This window comes from Carettochelys insculpta, chromosome 10 (assembly GCF_033958435.1).
Source record: "Carettochelys insculpta isolate YL-2023 chromosome 10, ASM3395843v1, whole genome shotgun sequence".
Taxonomy (NCBI): domain Eukaryota; kingdom Metazoa; phylum Chordata; order Testudines; family Carettochelyidae; genus Carettochelys; species Carettochelys insculpta.
This window is the reverse complement of record NC_134146.1, coordinates 47,930,501-47,940,882: the sequence shown is the minus strand read 5'-3', so window position 1 is coordinate 47,940,882 and position 10,382 is coordinate 47,930,501. Positions and strand designations below refer to the sequence as shown.

Sequence of the window (10,382 nt, the reverse complement as noted above, 5' to 3'; positions counted from 1 at the left end):
CCGCCCCTCTTCGCCCTGTTAGGCCAATCGACGCACATGTCGCGGTTAGCTCCGCCCGCCCACCCAATCGCCGGACTCAGAGCGCGGCATGCGGCCCAATCCTCGCGGAGGTGCCACTGACCAATTGGAGCGCGTGTTACAGTGAGCGGTCGTACCCGTTGGGTGGAGGGGCAAGGGAACCAATAGGCGACTGCGGCTCCGGCGAGGTTCGAATGCAATGGGGACCACGGGTAAAGGAGCGGCGCACAGCACGTGCTCCAGGGAAACCATGTGCGTACAGGACCTCACGCTGGGAGGAGAGGGTCGGGTCTTTACTCCCTGGCATGGGCTGAGGGCGCATGGGAGGAGTCCATGGCTGGGGCAGGAGATGCACCCACCCTTGGGGGTTTGGCAGCGGGACCACCCAACCCTGGGGATAGGACGGGGATAGAGAGAATTGTGCCAGGAGGACTGGGTTGGAAAGGGTGGTGTCTTCTCTGGTCTGCAGTCTCTTATGCTATTGCCCATCACCAGGATATCTGAATCCCTGGTACATAAAGTCAATAGAAAAGTTCCTTGCAGATTCCATAGTGTGTCAGGCACGTCTCTCACTTCCCAGAATCAAATGTTGACTTTGAATAAAATGTTTGTTTGTTTTTCTTTCAATTTGTGGGATTTTAAGAATACCCTATTTCCCTGTCTCTTCTCCAATCTCTCTTCACCATTATCTTTTTTCCTTCCTTCTCTACTCATCTGCTCTGTGCTCTTTTACTGTCTTACTTTTCTGTGGGGTAAGTGAACCATGCTAGTGAAGGCATGGTTATAGCTTTAGTGTAGATGGAATGTCATGAGTTAGCAACCAGAATACGTACCCGGGTAGCCCAGTTAGCCTAGTCTGTAGTGAAGCCTTTGCCATTACAGGCCACATGTGCCTTACTATCTTTGGCTTTCAGTTCTTCAGTCGCACTGCCCTGGCAGCACAGTCATGGCTGTGGAACATAGGTAATGAGTGTGAGTTCTGCTGGATGGAGCATGCCCTGAGGGAGTCTGGCTTCCTGTCCGGTCTCTTTCTCACCTGGGACCCTGCCCACACTCAGGTTTCACACCTGCTTTGCCCCTGCTGCTGCTCACTGCATCCCTTTTCACCCCAAGAGCTCACCTCCTTACCAGCTGCCTGCCACGTCCCTCACCTCTCCCACTGTTGGATGAAGTGTGAAGGACAAGAGGGACTAAGCTAGTGTTGGGGACCTCCAGAGGAGGCGGGGGAGTGGAATGGAGGAGACAGGGAAAAGTCACTGGACAGCATAGCTGCCACAGGAGGTAGGAATCTTGGGGAAGAGGTGAAGCCAGAATGACGTTGGCCTCTGCTCCAGGGCCTGGTTTGCTTACCTGTGCTCCATGCAATCCTGAGTTCAGACAGCACAAAGTGTAAGAGCCATGGAACATAAGAATGGCTACACTGGGTCAGACCAAAGGTCCATCTAATCTAGTATTGAAACATGGAGATATTCATATCTCATAGACCTTGAGAGGTCATCGAGTCCAGTCCCCTGCACTCGCAGCAGGACTATTGCCACGCCCCACAGATTATTTTTTTAATCTAACCAGCCCCATAACCTTGCCTCACCATGAGCTATTCCTCTACTGTCTTCTAACAGTGGCCAGTGTCAGATTCCCAAAGGAAATAAACAGAACAGTAGTCATCAAGTGATCCATCTCCTCTCACCCGTTCCAGCTGCTGACAAACAGAGGCTAGGGACACCATCCCTGACGATCCTGACTAAAAACCCTTGATTAACCTCTCCACCATGTATACTTGTCCAAGATCTGTTTTCAAACCCTGTTAGTCTTGGCCTCCTCTGGCCAGGAGTTCCATAGGGTGACTGTGCATCGTATGAAGTAGTATGTCCTTTTCTTAGTTGTAAACTTGTTGCCTGTTCATTTTCTCATTTGGTGACCCTGTAGTTCTTGTGCTATGGGAAGAAGTAAATAACTCTTTGTTACTCACTTTCTCCACATTAACCATGACTTTATAGATCTATATCATAGACACCACCACACTTACTCATGTCTTTTCATGCAGATGACAGATTCCATTATACCCGGTAAACAATCTTTGCTTTTGTTGGATCCTATTTTGTAAAAAGACACAAAATTTCACATCAGAACCGGTACAAATCCAGCACATTTTACCTGTCAGCATTATTGGATCTGTTCAGAGTGAAAGACAATCCCTGCCTTAAAGAGCTTATGCTATAAATGTTGACTTCATCTTGAAGTGCAGATATATCCTTAGAACACATGCTGTCAGTAGTTCCTATTACTTCATTTTCTGTGAAATAGTGACATCGCAACCCCCAAGATGTGTTAGTCGCTGACTGTAATCTCCAACTCTGTGGCATTAAGTCCCCACCCACTCTGCACTGGAAGGCTGCAATGTAATGACTTTAACCAAATCGGTGTGAAAGCAGAGAGTGTGATAGAGATGGGAAGGCTGACACACAAATCAGTTAAATAGGCAAGAGGCTGGAGTTTAAATCACTCTCAGTGGGAGGGGTTGTCAGAACCTTGACTTTTAATTTTACTATCATAAAAACAATTTTTTGACACAAAATATAACAGGAGTCAGAGCTTCATGAGCTGAATCATCTAAGCAGATAACTTCAGAAAAGCTGTGCCATGCAAGGTAATGTGATCATAGTCACATTCCTTTGCAGGGGTGATGTATGGGGGAGGCTCTTTTGGGCCTGGCCACTCTGGGAAATGAATAGGACCAGTGCAGTGTTTCCAGAGGATGAGGCAGGGCAGGGGTGGAGCAAGGGAGAAGGTGGGGCTTGGAACAGAAGCAGGGTTGAGGGGAGCATGGAGCTGGTGCCCCCTCTGGAACCCTCCTCACCAGTTTCTATTGTTCCCGTGAGACAAAGGAAAAAAGGAGCTCACATTTTTCCTTGTTGCTGTTATTTTAGTCTTTCTGGGGACTTATAAACTGATGGAAAAGGGCAAAACTGTAATTCACCACAGGGTCGTCTGTACTAGAACACTACATGGTATTGAACCATGCTTTTTAATTATGTTCAGGGGCGTGACACTGGTCAGGTCTGACTCATCACTGCAGAGGAGGAGAAGTTATGGTTAGTATCATGTTAGCGAGTGATGAATAAACTCAGATGCCAGTAGACTTTATCTACAACTAACCCACAAAATGCTGCATATAATTTGTCCTTGTCTATATCAACTTGTTATCAGCTGCATGTGCGTGCCATGAGCCCTCCCTCAACCCCAGGTTTCCACCTAACTTTGCCCTGCCCGTACACTTTCTTCCCTACCTTTGCTCCGCCCTTCTCTGCCCTTGCTCCTCCCCCTTCCCAGCCTTGCTCTGCCCCTTCCTGCTTCTTCTGCCAGAAACAGCATACCACTTCCAGTGAGTGTGGGACCAGTCCCACCCTTCCCCCAGAGATGCACAGCCCAGCTGCTTTAGCTTATGCTGCTCTTGGGCCATGCTAAGAGGCAGGACTGCCCCTCACTCAACGGAAGCTGTGCTGACAGTGAGTGCGGGTGTGTGCTGGGCTTAACATGACCTCCAGCGTATCCCCCCGGGTCACCACTGCTTGCCACCATCAGTCAGCTAGATGAGTGCTACCCGCGCGGAGGCTTATGAGCAGCAAGTGACTCTTTAAGGCGTCACCCGCAGCGCTGTGTGATTTAATTATTAACCAATCAGGTTGCTTTTACTATGTTAGCAATTGTACAGTAAACCCTCAAAATGCGGAATTTCGAGTTGCGCCTAACTCACATTAAAGCGAGTTAAGGGGCAGCTCAGAATCCCACTCGCCCCTGGCCCTGGCTCAACCCCCCCAGGCTCCGCGTGGCCCTGGCTCAGCCACCCCACAGCCCCACTCACCACCCGCAGGCACTCCTGGCCTTGGAGCCCTGGGGAAGCAGCAGCCACGGGTGCTCCCGGCTGTGGTTCAAGGCACCGCGGCCCTGGTTCAACCACCCCCCACTGCGCGTGACTCTGGTTCAACCCCCCTGCAGCCCTAACCCACCACAGTTTTAACCCCCCTGCCCTCCTGCCACGGCCCCAACCCACCACCACGCTTAACCCAAAAGAGTTTCAGGTGGTCACAAGGTTTTTTTAGGAGAACTGCAGTATTGCCACCCTTACTTCTTTCAGCTTTCAGAGCTGGGTGGTCACAATGGCAGCTGCTCACCAAAGGTCCAGCTCTTCAGGCAGCAGCGCAGAAGTAAGGGTAGCAGTACTTCTACTTCTCCACTGCCACTGGCAGCAGCTCTGCCTTCAGACCTGGGCCCCCAGCCAGCGGCCACCACCCTCCAGCTGCCCAGTTTTGAAGGCAGCACCCTTGCCAGCAGCAGCAGCTGCAGCACGAAACTGAGGGCAGCAGTACACAAGCTCCCCTACAAAAATCTTGTGACACCCTCCCCTGCAGCTCCTTTTTGGGTCAGGACCAGTGTTCCCAGTAAACTGTGTGCCTGGGCAGCCACCCCGGAGAGGTGCAGGTGCCCCCGCATCTGATTAGCATTGCGCCCACAGCCCTCACAACCAGCAGCCTGGGCTTCTCCTGGCGCAGCGCATCTGCACATGCTTCCGTGTACAGAAAAATTATTCTGAACAGGAAAACATGGCGGGAACGTTGGTCAGGACCCCTACAATTACCACACTCTGAAATTTCAGATTTAAATAGCTGAGATGATGAAATGTCTGATTTTGAAAAACTTACAACTGTGCAATTCACCAGAATAGGCCGTGAACTTGATACAGCTCCTGGCCCAAGCTATCAACAGAAAGTCCCTGCATGCCCTGGAGCCAAACAGCTGACACCGTTGCCTTCTGAAATCCAGCTTGCCAAGGCACAGGGTGAAAGTGGTGAGTATGGACCAGAGAGCGAACTAACGCCATCATGTGAAACCGGCTGTATGAAAACCCAGATTTGCCTTTCTCCACTTCTGCAACTGTCCCGCTTAGGAATCCTCAGACCTCAGCACTCCAGGAGCCAAGTTAGTAATTGGGACCTCAATGTCCCGAGGTGCCATTCATCCATCTTTAAATGGACAGTACCAGAGTGAAGCCCACGATGCTGCATATTGCAATTACCTTCACATCCGTGGGAGCTGTAGATCCGTTGGATTGATCGCTTTTCCACATAATTAGACTAACTGCTGGCCACGTGTGCTACGTTCACAAGCGAGTGAACTGTAAGCACACCCCAATTGGGTTGACTATATTTGTTAGTCAATCCAACTGATCTACATATATTCCTTTCCCAGAATCGATGCTGTGAACCTGTGGAGATATGGTATCATCCTTGACTATGGTGAAGGTGTCCTGGGTTTGACTCATGCTGTGGACATCAGTTTACGCACGTCTGATGAGTTCCAATAAGAACAAAACCAGTCCCGTACTAATGTGGTTTCATCGGACCCTTATTCTAACAAAGTGGGAGCTGTGCCGTGTGCTGCTGCCATTGCTAAGGGGTGGGCTGCTTTCAAAAGGGTGGGCGGCATAGCTCGGTCAGGCGTGTGATACAGCTGCTGATTTAGCATAGGGGTAGTGATAGCAGCACAAATGTTGTTTTGCCAGCTTATTTCACTCAGGGTACTGGGGTAAGCTAAACTGGTTAAAGAACTTTTTTTTACCACTCCGGGCTGGGTCTGCAGTAGGAGGGTTTGCTGGAATGGCTGTGCTGATCTAGTTAGACCGACAAACCTTTTAAGCATAGTCAACCCTGTGTCTCTTGCTGTCGCTCTCCCAGAGGCAGCAGCAAAGAATGAAAGTAACAGCCTGGCAGCCAGACAGAACTCAAGAGTGTCAGGGACCGGACTGGAGTATTTCTGACTTGATCATTTATTCATAGTGTGTTCTGAGTGGGGAGGGGCACAGACTGTTTTCATGTACCAGCAAATTGTCTTTTGTCTTCACCCAGCCTGCTCGTGAATCAGGGCAGTGAGACGTGATGCTGCTTTGGTAGGAGTGCAATACCCATGTGGAAAGGAAAAAGGTTTTCATTGATCTCCCTGCCCCTGTGTCACCGCGTTAACCCAGTTGCATTGCCTCACTGCTCCAGGCTCTGTGACACCTCTATGATGCTGTATCACCACAGTTGTATTGCACTATCTAGATGTGACTGAATTATCCCTAGGGTTGTTTTCCATTCCCTGTATTGCTGTACCCCCAAACTACTGCAATTAGGGATGTTAATGGCTAACTGGTAGGGGCTGAAGCAGCCGTCCGTGCTCCATGGGAGCAAGGCTGCTTCATCCCCAAGGGACCCATCGTGGGTGAGGTTACTCCCGTGCAGCCGGAACAGCTCCGTCCACCTTGGCAGCCCTGGGAGCATTGCAGGCAGGGCCCTCCCAGCCTGGCCAGAGCAGTTACCACGGGCAGGGGTAGCTCCAGCCCAGCTAAAGCACCCCCCAGCCACTCCCCACCCGTTTAATTGGCTAACTCATTAAATTGATCTGAGGAGGTGGGTCTGTGCCACGAAAGCTCATCACCAAACGAATCATTTTGTTTGTCTTTAAAGTGCCACATTTCTGCTGCTTTGCTTTGTTGGAGTGCAGACTAACACGGCCACCTCTCTGTTATCGTTAAACCTGGTTAGCTAGTTCAGAGGGATTTTACACCCCTAGCTGCAGTACCGCTGTAGCACTTCATTATACTCCATGGCGGTGATGCTATGTCATTACACCCTCAGCAGGGCCATTTCTCTATCTCTGCTTAATGTTATGCCTATGGCAGTACAGCTGTAATGCATAGCACCCTTCGTTCTGTCACTCTACATGCACTGTCTTAGCACCAAAGTATTACTTTACACAGCTGCCTCAAAGTGCTACACTTGGCACTTAATTACCACCATTGCATTTCATCCCTCCCATGGGCAGGGAAGCTGCTGAGTCAGCCAAACAAGCAAGCTGTGGCCGTTCAGGAATTTCCCATGCATGGGAGCATGCTACAGTCTGCTTAGAACAGACCCAGACTTGTCTGCTGAGGTGCTCAGCAGCCACTGCTACAGTTAGGAGGAGTTTGCCCAGGATGTAATGCTCATGGCAGAAGTCATGTACTGCTCAAATTCGTTTCTAAACAGTCTGGCCAAGGTGCCAGCAGGTTGATGCACGTGGTCTTTCTCTACTTGCTTCAGCTCATGTAGGCCTGCCAGACATGGGTTTCATTCTTCAAATATTCATACTTCAAAACATGCCAGTTCCCCACTGCAGGTGGCACAGCCTTTAGCAAACTGTCCTTGAGAATCCTACTGGAGTGGAATGACTGCCTGACAACAGCCATAAGAAAAACTCACAAATATCAGTGCACATCTTTGGCACCTGCAGATGAGTAAACTGAGGCACAGCAGCAAAGTGACTTGCCAATGGCCACAGAGGCAGGCAGTGGCAGTTTGTCTTGGGAGCTCCTGGCTTCCGTTCCAATGCTCAGTCCATTGAGTTACATTAGCTCTGGAGAAACAGGAGACCCGTTTAATGCAACATGATCCATGTGCATTTATACAAAAGCGGGTTATAGCAGAGATCCATTAAATTATGAATGACGTGGAGAAAGTGAATCAGGAAGCATTATTTAACTCTTCACATACAGGAGAACCATGAATCATTCAATGAAATTAATAAGCATCAGGCTTAAAAAAACAAAAGGAAGTCCTACTTCGTGCTACACTGGGTCAACTGGTGGGACTTGCTGTCAGGGGATGTGGTGAAGACCAAAACTATAACTGGGTTCAAAAAATAATTAGCGAAGTTGATGGAAGATAGGTCCATTCATGGTCTTTAGCCAAGATGGTTGGGGATGCAGCGCCATGCTCTGGTTATCCCTTAGCCTCTGTCTGCCGGCCGGTGGGACTGGATGATGAGATGGATCACTCAGTAATAGCCCTGTTCGTTCCTTCTGAGGCATCTGGCATTGGCCATTGTTGGAAGATAGGACACTGAGCTAGGTGGACCATTGGTCTGACCTAGTATGGCCATTGTTCTGTTCTTATGACCGTTGTGTCTCTGACATTATCTGCCAGCAACATCTGCCTCACTCATTCGCTCTCTAGGAATATAATTACGCTGGATCTGCAGTGCTATATTGATTTACATATTTTTGTTCTATTTGTACAGCGCCGGGCACCAGGGGCTGCCCAAGCACTACTGCATTATAAATACAGACCCATACTTTGTAACAGTTTAGGATACCAAGGGAAGAATACTGCAGGCAACTGCAGTTTTAGGGATGCAGGACAGAATTACCTGGCTTGGAATTTGTCTAAAGGAGTGGGATTAGCAGTCTGACTCTTGGAGCGAACCTATGTTAGGTACTTATTTGGCCCTCATTGCTGGAGCATCTAACCTCCCCAGCTGCAAAGTATTCATCTTCACACCACCCCTCCAAGGTAGGGTGGTGCTGTTATTGCTATTTTACAGGTGGAGGCCCAGACAGGCTAATAGACTTTCCTAATCACACAAGAAATCTGTGGCAGAGAGGAAATTGAACTTGGGTCTTCCACTGACCGCTGGTCCAACCTTCTATCTCCAGAAGCGTCAGCTGATCTATGACATCCCGAACAGATCAGGGCCTTGTTTTGATGTCCAATTTGAAAGACGGGCATCTTCATTTATGGGCTTTCTGTATTTACCTCAGTACACTGACAAGGTCTGGCACTGGGTACAAACGAACCACCCGCGGATGAAAAATGCTCACCCTCAAACTGTGTGGCTGGGTTTTTCCACCAGATGGCGACCAAGGGCTTCATTTTGTTTTTGTTTTTTTCAGTGCAGGAACCCCCACGGGGACTGAGAGGCTCAGTTGGGACCGTTTGGCAGATCTCAACTTTGATACACTCTGCAGGGGCACACATGGGGAAGAGAGTCTCCGAGCAGCCAGGCACTCACCTCTGGGAAATCTCTCATCCCACGAACCTGGGAGGGTCTGAAATCAGGGGTATGACGGAAGCGACACAGTTCTGCATTCCATCAAAAAGCAGCCAGGGTCCTGCAAACCCAGTGCCCAATCCCGGGAGCAACCCTAACCACCGTCCATTTGTACCGAACGGGCATCCTGTGCCTCAGGGCGTCTGGGAAGCTGCAACTAAAAACTTGCCACCGCCCCGAGGGCCAAGAACTAAACGAACAGCAGAAGAGGTGGGGAAATGAAAGAGAAGAACCGCTCAGACCCAGCCCTCAACACTCAAATCAATAAAACAACTGCACAGGGGGCATAAAGCTCTCACAGCAACCAGAACTGCTGCAGCCTTGCTGGGGTGTTCATCCTGGAGTGTGGGGAAAGGATAGAGCAGGGGTCATGGACCCACAATGTAGCAGGTCCTACGTCCCCTCCTTGTGGGATTATGCTGGGAAAAGAGGGATGTGCCAATGCTTCTGACCTCAGGTGCTAGGATGGGATGTAAAGAACTGCTCAGGAAGCAGAGACCTAGCTGTGTGTTAGAAATGTCCAGCCATCCGTAAGTCTGTTCAGGACCTCCTAAACAGTCCGAGGTAGGACCCGTACATTTGGTAAGCAGCTCCGTCTTATCATAACTCAAAACAAGGTCAGGGGCTGGTTGTGGCAGGATAATGGGATGTGCGTGGAACCCAATTGTTTCATACCAAACAGAAAAGGAGGTGGGGTGAGAGCGGGGACAGTTATACTCACCCATGAGCAGGGGGCGGCAAGGCCCTGGTGAGCAACCCTTGAGCCACTCCTGTCAGCCACCGTGTGGTCCCCACTTCCTCCGGCCCAGCCACTGCTCATGGAATGCCAGCAGGAGGCCTATGCAGATACCACCGACCCATGGGCCAGGCCTGGGGAGTGCCAGTGGGGGGCCTGCGTGTCTCCTTACTTCTACACCAGGCCCACCAGCAGCTCCCACCACAGGCTGGCCCTGGGGAAAAGTCAGAGGGTGGAATGTGTAGCCCATGCTGCCCTGGGCTACCCCGGTGGAGAAGCAAGTGGCCACCCTCACCCGCTACCCTGAACTCCTCCTCCCAACGCCCTACCCTGACTCCTGCAGCCCCACCCCTTGTCCTGAGCCCCTTGTCACTGCCTGCTCTGACTCCTGCAGCCCCCCCACTCCGACTTCCTGCCCTCAGCCCCCCACACCACCAGCCCTCTACCCTGGAGGACCTGAGCAAGGTCAGCATATCTTCTAGAGCTATTTATACATGCACTGCAAAACAATAAAAATAGCTTTCATCTGTCTATCTCGCCGTACAGCCCCATTTAGATCTATCCATCCCTTCCACTTCCACCAACAGGCCATCCAGCCATTCAGCTGGAACTCCAGAGGCACTGAGGCCAACCGGACCCTGGTTGAAGGCTGGGAGACTTGCCTTTCAGATTTGTGCTGGAGTTGTTGAGCCAGCACTTTACATCAGGTCAGAAATCCCCAAAA

The 10,382-nt window shown here is 50.5% G+C and overlaps 1 long non-coding RNA gene across 3 annotated transcripts; it reads left to right on the top strand.

The window, feature by feature from the left end:
• Nucleotides 1–173: 173 nt before the first annotated feature.
• LOC142018513 (uncharacterized) lies at nt 174–10,142 on the top strand. 3 transcript variants are annotated; one of them, XR_012646844.1, is made up of 3 exons: nt 174–270; nt 4,737–4,864; nt 8,770–10,142. It is a non-coding gene; the product is annotated as an uncharacterized LOC142018513 (long non-coding RNA). The 3 variants fall into 3 exon arrangements; XR_012646842.1 differs by having other exon boundaries at nt 8,765–10,142; XR_012646843.1 differs by lacking the exon at nt 8,770–10,142 and adding an exon at nt 5,266–5,388.
• Nucleotides 10,143–10,382: the final 240 nt, after the last annotated feature.